Below are 11,280 nucleotides of genomic sequence, written 5' to 3' on the forward strand. Positions count from 1 at the left end.
GAGACAAGGCTAATTATAGCCCCCGATGATCTTCTCCATCGTACGAGCCCAGGGGGCGCAAAACCATTACAGTATTATAGTTACTACTGTATGTCCTGGGATTTCCTATGATATTATATGTAGAAGAACCCCTTACAACTCTTGTGTAGCTTGTGGGCATCATATAGCAAAACATTACATGTTTGTGAGAGTCTCAGCTTTTCATGGATGGCTTTTAATAATGTGTAGCTCAAACTCTTCAGACATTTTTGTAAAAAAAAAAAGAAAAAAGACCTGGTCCGGGCCCCTTCGGGATCCGCCCTTGTCGCACAAACACCACTCTAGCTCAGCCCCTGTTAATCACACAGACTAAGGGTTGGTATCTACGGATTTAGGAGAAGCACCCAGAAGTAGGTAGCTCAGACACACTATGTTCAAAATGGGTTAGATGTTACATCTTATGGTGGAACTCATTGGTGTAATATCAACAAAGTCAAGTCGTTACATCTGTACTTGACATGACTCCATTCATTTATATTTTACATTCTGGAAAGTTGTCTCATTTTTCATCCCTCCTGTCTGTTTCTCCTCCAGTCATGTTTTTGGCCGCACTAAAGAAAACATTGGCCATGTAGTCCAACAGGAAATACTCCCTCATCTGTTCATGGCTCTGAATTTCAACATGAAGAATTGGGCTTTATGAGGAGTTCATGTGTACCCCTCTCCTCTCGCCGCTAGCCCTGGGGTCGCCCTGTGTCTCTGTGGATCCTCCGTGGAGGAGAGGAGGGTCTTGGTGGGAGCACTAACCCTGCTTCACTCTGCCAGCTCTGAAAATAATCAGAGACAACCTCTGATTCACATGTGTTAGTCACACTCTGAGACAGCCTTACAGGACCTTATCAGTTGTGCACGCACTCACATTCTCATAGACACACATTCCATCACACACTATGGTGTACATAAACATAGACTCTCACACTTTAACAACACCACTTCAAGTTACAGATGCACACTTGCACAAAGTATGCAGCATACCCAATACATGATTATGGCTGAGGTTCTCACAGCACATCTCCTCCAAGCTTCTCTCATCTACCTGTGGAGTCTGGATCTCTGTTTCCATACAGTGTTGTTCCCATCAGGATATTAGGAAAAGTGGTTGCCTGTCAGTGGGTGGGTGGGTCTGTTAAGTGACCATTAGTTCAGCTAACTTTACCTTAACAGGCTGCCAACCCAGGCAGACAAGTATGAGTATTCTAGTGTGTATGCACTGAACCATGGCATACCATGTGATCGTTTGTTTGATCAATTGGTTAATTTAAGGACTATGAATATATACAGTGGTTCCTCCTTTTAAAAGTTGGAGCGTACTGCGGCGCAGCTTGCATGGGGCCGCAGAATTCTATGGCACGTGCCAACCACTGCAACCATTAATGCTAGTTAGGGCTAGTTTGACCACCAGAGGGCATCTTTGAGAAGCATTTGATAGCCTTCAATAATGGCTGTACTAGAGAATGCGGACATGCGGGAGACCGGGGTTCAATTCCCCGAAGGAGACGAAGGACTAGGCTATCCTTGTAAATAAGAATTTGTTCTTAACTGATTCCGTATGTGTTATTTCATAGTTGTGATGTCTTCACTATTATTCTACAATGTAGAAAATAGTCTAAATAAAGGAAAAACCCTGCAATGTGTGGGTGTGTCCAAACATTTGACTGGTACTTGCTTATTTAATTTGATTAATAGTATGGCGTTTCTATTCCAAGAAAAAGAAAAAAAACCTCTGGATTTCCATTAGGATGGAATGGAAAATATGGCGCTGCACAACGTGACGGTCGGGAGTACAGTACTGGGCTATTTACAGGCAGGGCATGTGGGAGGCCGGGGTTCAATTCCCAACGGGGGGGAAGGAGTTGGCTGTCCTTGTACATTTTTTTCTTTATTTTATTTCACCTTTATTTAACTAGGTAAGCTAGTTGAGAACAAGTTCTCAATAACAACTGTGACCTGGCCAAGATAAAGCAAAGCAGTGTGACAGAAACAACAATATAGAGTTACACATGGAATAAACAAGCATACAGTCAATAACACAATAGAAAAAAAGAAAGTATATTGACAGTGTGTGCAAATGGCATGAGGAGGTAGCCAATAAATAGGCCATAGTAGCAAAGTAATTACAATTTAGCAGATTAATACTGGGATACTCCTTGCTGTCCCCAGTCCACCTGGCCATGCTGCTGCTCCAGTTTCAACTGTTCTGCCTTACTATTATTTGACCATGCTGGTCATTTATGAACATTTGAACATCTTGGCCATGTTCTGTTATAATCTCCACCCGGCACAGCCAGAAGAGGACTGGCCACCCCACATATGCTCTCTCTAATTCTCTCTTTCTTTCTCTCTCTCAGAGGACCTGAGCCCAAGGACCGTGCCCCAGGACGACCTGACATGATGACTCCTTGCTGTCCCCAGTCCACCTGACTGTGCTGCTGCTCCAGTTTCAACTGTTCTGCCTTGTTATTATTCGACCACGCTGGTCATTTATGAACATTTGAACATCTTGGCCATGTTCTGTTATAATCTCCACCCGGCACAGCCAGAAGAGGACTGGCCACCCCACATAGCCTGGTTCCTGTCTAGGTTTCTTCCTAGGTTTTGGCCTTTCTAGAGAGTTTTTCCTAGCCACCGTGCTTCTACACCTGCATTGCTTGCTGTTTGGGGTTTTAGGCTGGGTTTCTGTACAGCACTTTGAGATATCAACTGATGTACGAAGGGCTATATAAATAAAATTTGATTGATTGATTGATTAATATGCTTAACAATCTGGGCGTCATACAATCTAAGCTAGATGCCCTCAATCTCACACAAATTATTAAGGAACCTACCATGTACAAACCTAAATCCGTAACCATGGACACACTCTTAGATATCATCCTGACCAACTTGCCCTCTAAATACACCTCTGCTGTCTTCAACCAGGATCTCCGCGATCACTGCCTCATTGCCTGCGTGCGTGATGGGTCCGGGGTCAAATGACTACCCCCTCATCACTGTCAAACGCTCCCTAAAACACTTCAGCGAGCTGGCTCAGGTATCCTGGAAGGATATTGACCTCATCCCGTCAGTAGAAGATGCCTGGTAGGCCTCCCGGGTGGTGCAGTGGTCTAGGGCTGTGCCACCAGAGACTCTGGGTTCGCGCCCAGGCTCTGTCGCAGCCGGCTGCGACCGGGAGGTCCATGGGGCGACGCACAATTGGCCTAGTGTCGTCCGGGTTAGGGAGGTTAGGCAGGGTTTGGCCGGTATGGATATCCTTGTCTCATCGCGCAGACACTACTAACAATTGGATACCACGAATTGGGGAGAAAATCTAAAATGAAAAAGGATGCCTGGTTGCTCTTTAAAAGTGTTTTTCTTGTCATGCCCATGCAACAAATGTAGAACTAAGAACAGATATAGCTTGGTTCACCCCAGACTTGACTGCCCTTGCCCAGCACAAAAACATCCTGTGGCGTTCTGCATTAGCATCGAATAGCCCCCTATGATTTACAACTTTTCAGGGAAGTCAGGAACCAAAATACTCAGTCTGTTAGGAAAGCAAAGGATAGCTTTTTCAAACAGAAATTTGCGTCCTGTAGCACTAATTCCAAAATGTTTTGGGACACTGAAAAGTCCATGAAAGTCCATAAGACCACCTCCTCCCAGCAAGCACTGTCACCACCGATAAATCTATGATAATCGATAATTTCAATAAGCATTTTTCTACGGCGGGCCATGCTTTCCACCTGGCTACACCTACCCCGGCCAACAGCTCAGCACCCCCTGCAGCAACTTGCCCAAGCCCCCTGCTTCTCCTTCACCCAAATCCAGACAGCTGATGTTCTGAAAGAGCTGCAAAATCTGCATCCCTACAAATCAGCTGGGCTAGACAATCTGGACCCTCTCTTTCTAAAATGATCCACCCGAAATTGTTGTAACCCCTATTACTCTCCTGTTCAACCTCTCTTTTCTATTGTCTGAGATCCCCAAAGATTGGAAAGCTGCTGCGGTCATCCCCCTCTTCCTTCAAAGGAGGAGAAACTCTAGACCCAAACTGTATAGACCAATATCCATCCTGCCCTGCCTTGCTAAAATCTTCGAAAGCCAAGTTAACAAACAGATCACCGACCATTTTGAATCCCACCATACCTTCTCCACTGTTCAATCTGGTTTCCGAGCTGGTCATGGGTGCACCTCAGCCACACTCAAGGTCCTAAACGATATCATAACCGCCATCGATAAAAGACAATGCTGTGCAGCATCGGCTTTTCGACTCTGTCAATCACCGCTTTCTTATCGGCAGACTCAGTAGCCTTGGTTTCTCAAATGACTGTGTCGCCACCAACTACTTCTCAGATAGAGTTCAGTGTGTCAAATCTGAGGGCCTGTTGTCTGGACCTCTGGCAGTCTCTATGGGGGTGCCACAGGGTTCAATTATCGGGCGACTCTTTTCTCTGTATACTTCAATGATGTCGCTCTTGCTGCTGGTGATTCTCTGATCCACCTCTACGCAGACTACACCATTCTGTATACATCTGGCCCTTCTTAGGACACTGTGTTAACAAACCTCCAAACGAGCTTCAATGCCATACAACACTCCTTCCATGGCCTCCAACTGCTTTTAAATGCTAGTAAAACTAAATGCATGCTCTTCAACCGATTTGTTCCCTGCACCCGCCTTCCCGACTAGCATCACTACTCTGGACAGTTCTGACTTAGGTATTTGTAGTTGTCCACATCTTCTAAGTGTCTTGTTAGACTGTAAACTCTCCTTCCAGACTCACATTAAGCATCTCCAATCCAAAATTAAATCTAGAATTGGCTTCCTATTTCGCAACAAAGCCACCTTCACTCATGCTGCCAAACATACCCTCGTAAAACTGACTGTCCTACCGATCCTTGACTTCGGCGATGTCATTTACAAAATAGTCTCCAAAACTCTACTCAGCAAACTGGATGTAGTCTATCACAGTGCCATCCGTTTTGTTACCAAAGCCCCATATACTATCCACCACTGCGACCTGTATGCTCTCGTTGGTTGGCCCTCACTACATATTTGTCGCCAAACACACTGGCTCCAGGTCATATATAAGTATTTGCTAGGTAAAGCACCGCCTTATCTCAGCTCACTGGTCACCATAGCAACACCCACCCATAGCACACTCTCCATCAGGTGTATTTTGCTGGTCATCCCCAAAGCCAACACTTAATTTAGCCGCCTTTCCTTCCAGTTCTCTGCTGCCAAAAATCACTGAAGCTGGAGTCTTATATCTCCCTCTCTAACTTTAAGTACAGCTGTCAGAGCAGCTTACCGATCACTGTACCTCTACACAGCCAATCTGTAAATAGCACACCCAACTACCTCATCCCCATATTATTATTTATCCTCTTGCTCTTTTGCATCCCAGTATCTCTACTTGCACATCATCATCTGCACATCTATTACTCCAGTGTAAATGCCAAATTGTAATTATTTCTCCTTTGGCCAATTTATTGACTTACCTCCCTACCCTTCTATATTTGCACACACTGTACATAGATTTTTCTCTTGTGTTATTGACTGTACGTTTGTTTATGTGTAACTAAACTCTGTGTTGTTCTATTGTGTCGCACTGCTTTATCTTGGCCAGGTCGCAGTTGTAAATGAGAACTTGTTCTCAACTGGCCTACCTGGTTAAATAAAGGTGAAATTAAAAATAAAATAGTAAGTAATACTGAAGTCGTGCACAATTATCAGTTTCTTTTTAGGTTCATGTCGCCAAATCATTGTCAGTTAGAGACGCAGTAGGACCCAAAAGCATAATCAGTGCTCTAACTCCCCCTTGCGCTGGTCTGGAGCAATGAAGTGGTGCCAATTTGTAAGTCGCTCTGGATAAGAGCGTCTGCTAAATGACTTAAATGTAAATGTAAGGTACCGTACTAAACCACAAATTACCTATGAATCCCGCGGCATAAGCTCACAATTGTTAAAGGAGGAACCACTGTATAAATAGGAAATTCTTATAATTTCCTCATGTCTGATGTCCTCATGTCTATGTTGTTGTCCCCCTTTCAGGCCGTGTAATCCCGTAGCAGCTGTGTTCCTACGTGCAGCTGTTTAAAAGTAGCTGGAGGCTCTAGAGAGTCACTGTGGGGTGCTCCAGCTGGGCTTGGCCACCGCCCAGACCCTCCGCCACCCCACCCTGCCACGCTGGGACACCTGCCTGGCTTTCGAGAGACTGCTGCTGCAGGTACCGCATGTACACTATACACACCGATCCCGATCACACCCAATTAGGCCTAACTTTTTACGGGTATAAGGCCCTTTCGGCAAATCCGACCATGACAACTTCTCCCTGCCAACAAACAAACACTCGAGGGAAGTTCCGGTGGTGAGTTCTGTAGTAGTATTGGTCAGACCAATCAGAATTCATGCTCCAAGACTGTTTTGATCATGTGGACTGGAATATGTCCCGATCGCATCTGAAGATGGCATCAATGAATTTGCAGACTCAGTCACCTGATTCATAAAAAAAAATGCATGGATGTGATGCTGATAGTGTCTTTCAAAACTTAACCAAATCACAATCCGTGGATCGATAGCATCCTTGTAGAAAAACTGAGAGAGAGAGTTACTGAGGACAATAGTATGGTTAACCTCTCTAGGGTACGTGGGACGGTAGCGTCCCACCTGTCAACAGCCAGTGAAACTGCAGGGCGTCAATTTTTTTTTAAATCTCAGAATTAAAATTCCTCAAACATACATGTATTTTACACCATTTTAAAGATACAATTCTCTTTAATCCAGCCACAGTGTCTGAAAATGCTTTACAGCGAAAGCACCACAAATGATTATGTTAGGTCACCACCAACTCACAGAAAAAAACAGCAATTTTTCCAGCCAAAGAGAGGAGTCACAAAAAGCAGAAATATAGATCAAATGAATCACTAACCTTTGATGATCTTCATCAGATGACACTCATAGGACTTCATGTTACACAATACATGTATGTTTTGTTCGGTAAAGTTCATATTTATATCCAAATATCTGAGTTTACATTGGAGCGTTATGTTCAGTAGTTCCAAAACATGCAGTGATTTTTGCAGAGCCACATCAAATTACAGAAATACTCATAATAAACATTGATAAAGATATGACTATTATACATGGAACTTTAGATAAACATCTCCTTAATGCAACCGCTGTGTCAGATTTCAAAAAAGCTTTACAGAAAAAGCAAACCATGTAATAATCTGAGTACATCGTTCAGACGACACAATCAAGCCAAATTGATATCCGCCATGTTGGAGTCAACATTAGTCAGAAATAGCATTATAAATATTCACTTACCTTTGATGATGTTCATCAGAATGCACTCCCAGGCATCCCAGGTTCACATTAAATGTTTGTTTTGTTCGATAATGTCCATCATTTATGTCCAAATACATCCTTTTTGTTAGCCCGTTTGGTAAACAAATTCACACTCATGAAGCACGTCCACCAGTTGCAGGTTCCATAGAAACCTGTCAAACTAATTATAGAATCAATCTTTAGGATGTTTTTAACATAAATCTTCAATAATATTCCAACTGGAGAATTCCTTTGTCTCTAGAGACGCAATGGAATAGAGCTCGCTCTCACAGGAGCGCGAGACTGATGTCGAAGCTGCTGGCAGACACCTGACTCAATCCCCTCCCATTCAGCCTCACTTCACAGTAGAGGCATCAAACAAGTTTCTAAAGACTGTTGACATCTAGTGGAATCCTTAGGACGTGCAACATTACCAATATCCCACTGTAAATTCAATAGGGGCTGAGTTAAAAAACTACAAGCCTCAGATTTCCCACTTCCTGGTTGGGTTTTTTCTCAGGTGTTTGCCTGTCATATGAGTTCTCTTATACTCACAGACATCATTCAAACAGTTTTAGAAACTTCAGAGTGTCTTCTATCCAAATTTACTAATTTGCATATTGTAGTTTTTATGGCAGAGTGGCAGGCAGTTTAATTTGGGCATGAATTTCATCCAAAATTCCCAATGCTGCCCCCTACCCTAGAGAAGTTAAACAGTACTAATACGACCTACGCAGATTGATCAAGATGGCGAAACAGAAGTATAGGGACAAAGTGGAGGAGGAATTCATAAGGTCAGACACAAAACATACAGTGCCTTGCGAAAGTATTCGGCCCCCTTGAACTTTGCGACCTTTTGCCACATTTCAGGCTTCAAACATAAAGATATAAAACTGTATTTTTTTGTGAAGAATCAACAACAAGTGGGACACAATCATGAAGTGGAACGACATTTATTGGATATTTCAAACTTTTTTAACAAATCAAAAACTGAAAAATTGGGCGTGCAAAATTATTCAGCCCCTTTACTTTCAGTGCAGCAAATTCTCTCCAGAAGTTCAGTGAGGATCTCTGAATGATCCAATGTTGACCTAAATTCGGGACAAGTCTTTGAATGTCCTTTTGTGGCCCAGCCAGAGCCTGGGCTTGAACCCGATCGAACATCTCTGGAGAGACCTGAAAATAGCTGTGCAGCAACGCTTCCCATTCAACCTGACAGAGCTTGAGAGGATCTGCAGAGAAGAATGGGTGAAACTCCCCAAATACAGGTGTGCCAAGCTTGTAGCGTCATTCCCAAGAAGACTCGCTGTCAAAGTTTTATTTGTAATAAATTGGCAAACATTTCTAAAGCCTATTGGGTTATTTTGTGTCGATTGAAGAGGAAACATTTTTTGGGGTCATTTTTAGAATAAGGCTGTAACGTAACAAAATGTGTAAAAAGTCAAGGGGTCTGAATAATTCCCAAAGGCACTGTATCTACCTCAATTTCCCTGCACATCGACTTGGTACTGGTACGCCATATATATAACCAAGCTATTATTGCTCATTGTGTATTTATTCTTTGTGTTACTATATATTTTTTCTATTATTATGATTGATTGATTTCTTGTATTCTGCATCGTTGGGAAGGGCCCGTAAGTAAACATTTCACTGTTAGTGTACACCTGTTGTTTACAAAGCACATGACAATAAAAATGTGATTTGATCTTCAATGAGGGCACATTTTCCACAGGTCTTCATACAAAGTGCTGCTCTGATTCCACGGAGGAAAATGAGCAAGCATCACGGCCGTTCCAGGCTTAGCAGGCTAATGAGTCCATTTTGGATAAGTAGATCTGAGAGTCCAGCGAGTCGAGCACCTATCCTCATCAGAGCAGAGTGGTAATGATAACAGGAAGTAACATGGGTTAATATTGACCTCTGACCCAACAGTCCATTAGCCAGTTAAAAAGGGCCTTCTCTATAAACAGGGCTCTCTCTCCCTATTAAACAGATAGTACATTATTCTGGGGCTGAGGCCATGCGGTGGCTGTGCAGTCAGGCCTGGTGTATGTAAACACAGCCGTCCCAGGCCATCTCAGACTGTCTCAGGGTCCAGTGCAGGGGGAGAGAGAGGGGGGTTTATTCCTGGGTCACCTGACAGTGAGTAAACTCCATTAGCTATCTGCTCTGCATTCCCTCCCACTGTAATCCCCCTTGACTAAACACAGGAAGGAAGAGATGGGTAAATAACTCACTTCTCTGATAAACCAAGCAACTTTTTTTTCTTCTCTCTCCTTCCCTGAAGTAAATTGAATGGATTGGTTTGACTCAAACAGTAACAGTGTCAGGATATGTCCATGTTGGTGTGTGGCATGTCTGTAGATCAGAGTGACACAGATATGAGCAGGACACAACATGCTGAACAACGGAAGAGAGGCTAGGATGGGGAGAGAGAAGGAGATGAAGAGAGAGGGGGAAAGACAGAGTAAAGATGGAGAGAGATATCTCTGAAGTAAGACAGAGAGTCTCTGAAATTGTGCTAGAGAGACTTCCAGGCCCCTGCTGTTCACACTGTGAAGTGGCCCTCTGTCTCCACCGGGCTTACCATTCCTCCCTTCCCCCAGTGTTGAGGTGGTGTCTGGGGAATAGATGAGAGGACAGTCAATCCAGGTCACCCCAGATATGAGGCTGTAAAGAGACGGTAGGGAGTCTGCAGCACTGGACTCCTGGATGACTCACACCAGCATGTCAGTCATTCACACTCATTTGTTACAGTCTGCAGCCCCCCAGGGCAGTGTTTCCCAACTCCAGTCCTCAAGTACCTCCAACAGCAGACATTTTTGTTGATGCCCCGGACAAACTCACCTGATTCAACTCTTTGAGGGCTTGATGATTAGTTGACAAGTTGAATCAGGTGTGCTACATAAAAATGTATGCTGTTGGGGGTACTCGAGGACTGGTCTAGAATGTCACGATGCCCTGTGGGGGTAGGTAGGGGACAACAGTAGCAGATTGAGACAGTCCAGAGAGGGGAGGAATGTCTGGGCTGGTTTGGGGACAGGCTTCATACCCCTGGGGTAAAGACAATTACAGACTTAAAGCCCCTCTGTCTGTGGCATGCAGGTCAGATAAGAGACTACATACAGTGGACCCGACCAATAGTTAGACAAAACTGGCCATGTTGATGTAAACCAGATTTGACTAAACCAGACTAGATTGCATATTGATCTTCTTATAAACGTTTTCTGATTGAAAGGGAAAATAAAACATTGATTTTGCAGAAATGTTTCTCGCAGCCTACTCACACTCTGCGGGGCCTACCATGGCTGTAGTTTTGAGCCTGCGCAGGAGAGGTCAGAGGTTAGGGTTCAGGGATTAGAGTTCAGGAGCCTGGTTAGCAGATGTTAATGCAAGTGTAGCGAAATGCTTGTTCTAGTTCCAACAGTGCAGTTATATCTAACAAGTCATCTAACAATTCCCCAACAATGACCTAATACACACAAATCTAAAGGGGGAATGAGAATATGTACATGTAAGTATATGGATGAGTGATGGCCGAACGGCATAGGCAAGGTGCAATGGATGGTATAAAATACAGTATATACATGTGATGTGAGTAATGTAAGATATGTGGCCTTGTAAACATTTTTAAAGTGGTATTATTTAGAGTGGCATTGCATAAAGTGACTAGTCATCCATTTATTAAAGTGGCCAGCGACTGGGTCTCAATGTAAGCAGCAGACTCTCTGAGTTAGTGTCACGAGTCCGACCGAGGGTGTTTCCCCTTCCCGGGCGGTTGGCGCTCGGCGGTCGTCGTCACCGGCCTATTAGCTGCCACTGATTGTTTTTCCTCCCCCTCCTTGTATGTTTAGTGGTAGCACCTGTTCATGATTGAATCAGATAATTAGTTTGTCTTTATTAGGCAGCCGGCCCGCCTGGTTGTTGTGCGGGAT

The 11,280-nt window shown here is 43.9% G+C and overlaps 1 pseudogene; it reads left to right on the top strand.

Annotated features, from left to right (window-relative positions):
• The window catches only part of LOC118358653 (sec1 family domain-containing protein 2-like), a 38,497-nt pseudogene extending 31,734 nt beyond the window's left edge, over positions 1-6,763 (top strand).
• Positions 6,764-11,280: the final 4,517 nt, after the last annotated feature.

Source organism: Oncorhynchus keta, chromosome 26, assembly GCF_023373465.1.
Source record: "Oncorhynchus keta strain PuntledgeMale-10-30-2019 chromosome 26, Oket_V2, whole genome shotgun sequence".
NCBI classification, from domain to species: Eukaryota; Metazoa; Chordata; class Actinopteri; order Salmoniformes; family Salmonidae; genus Oncorhynchus; species Oncorhynchus keta.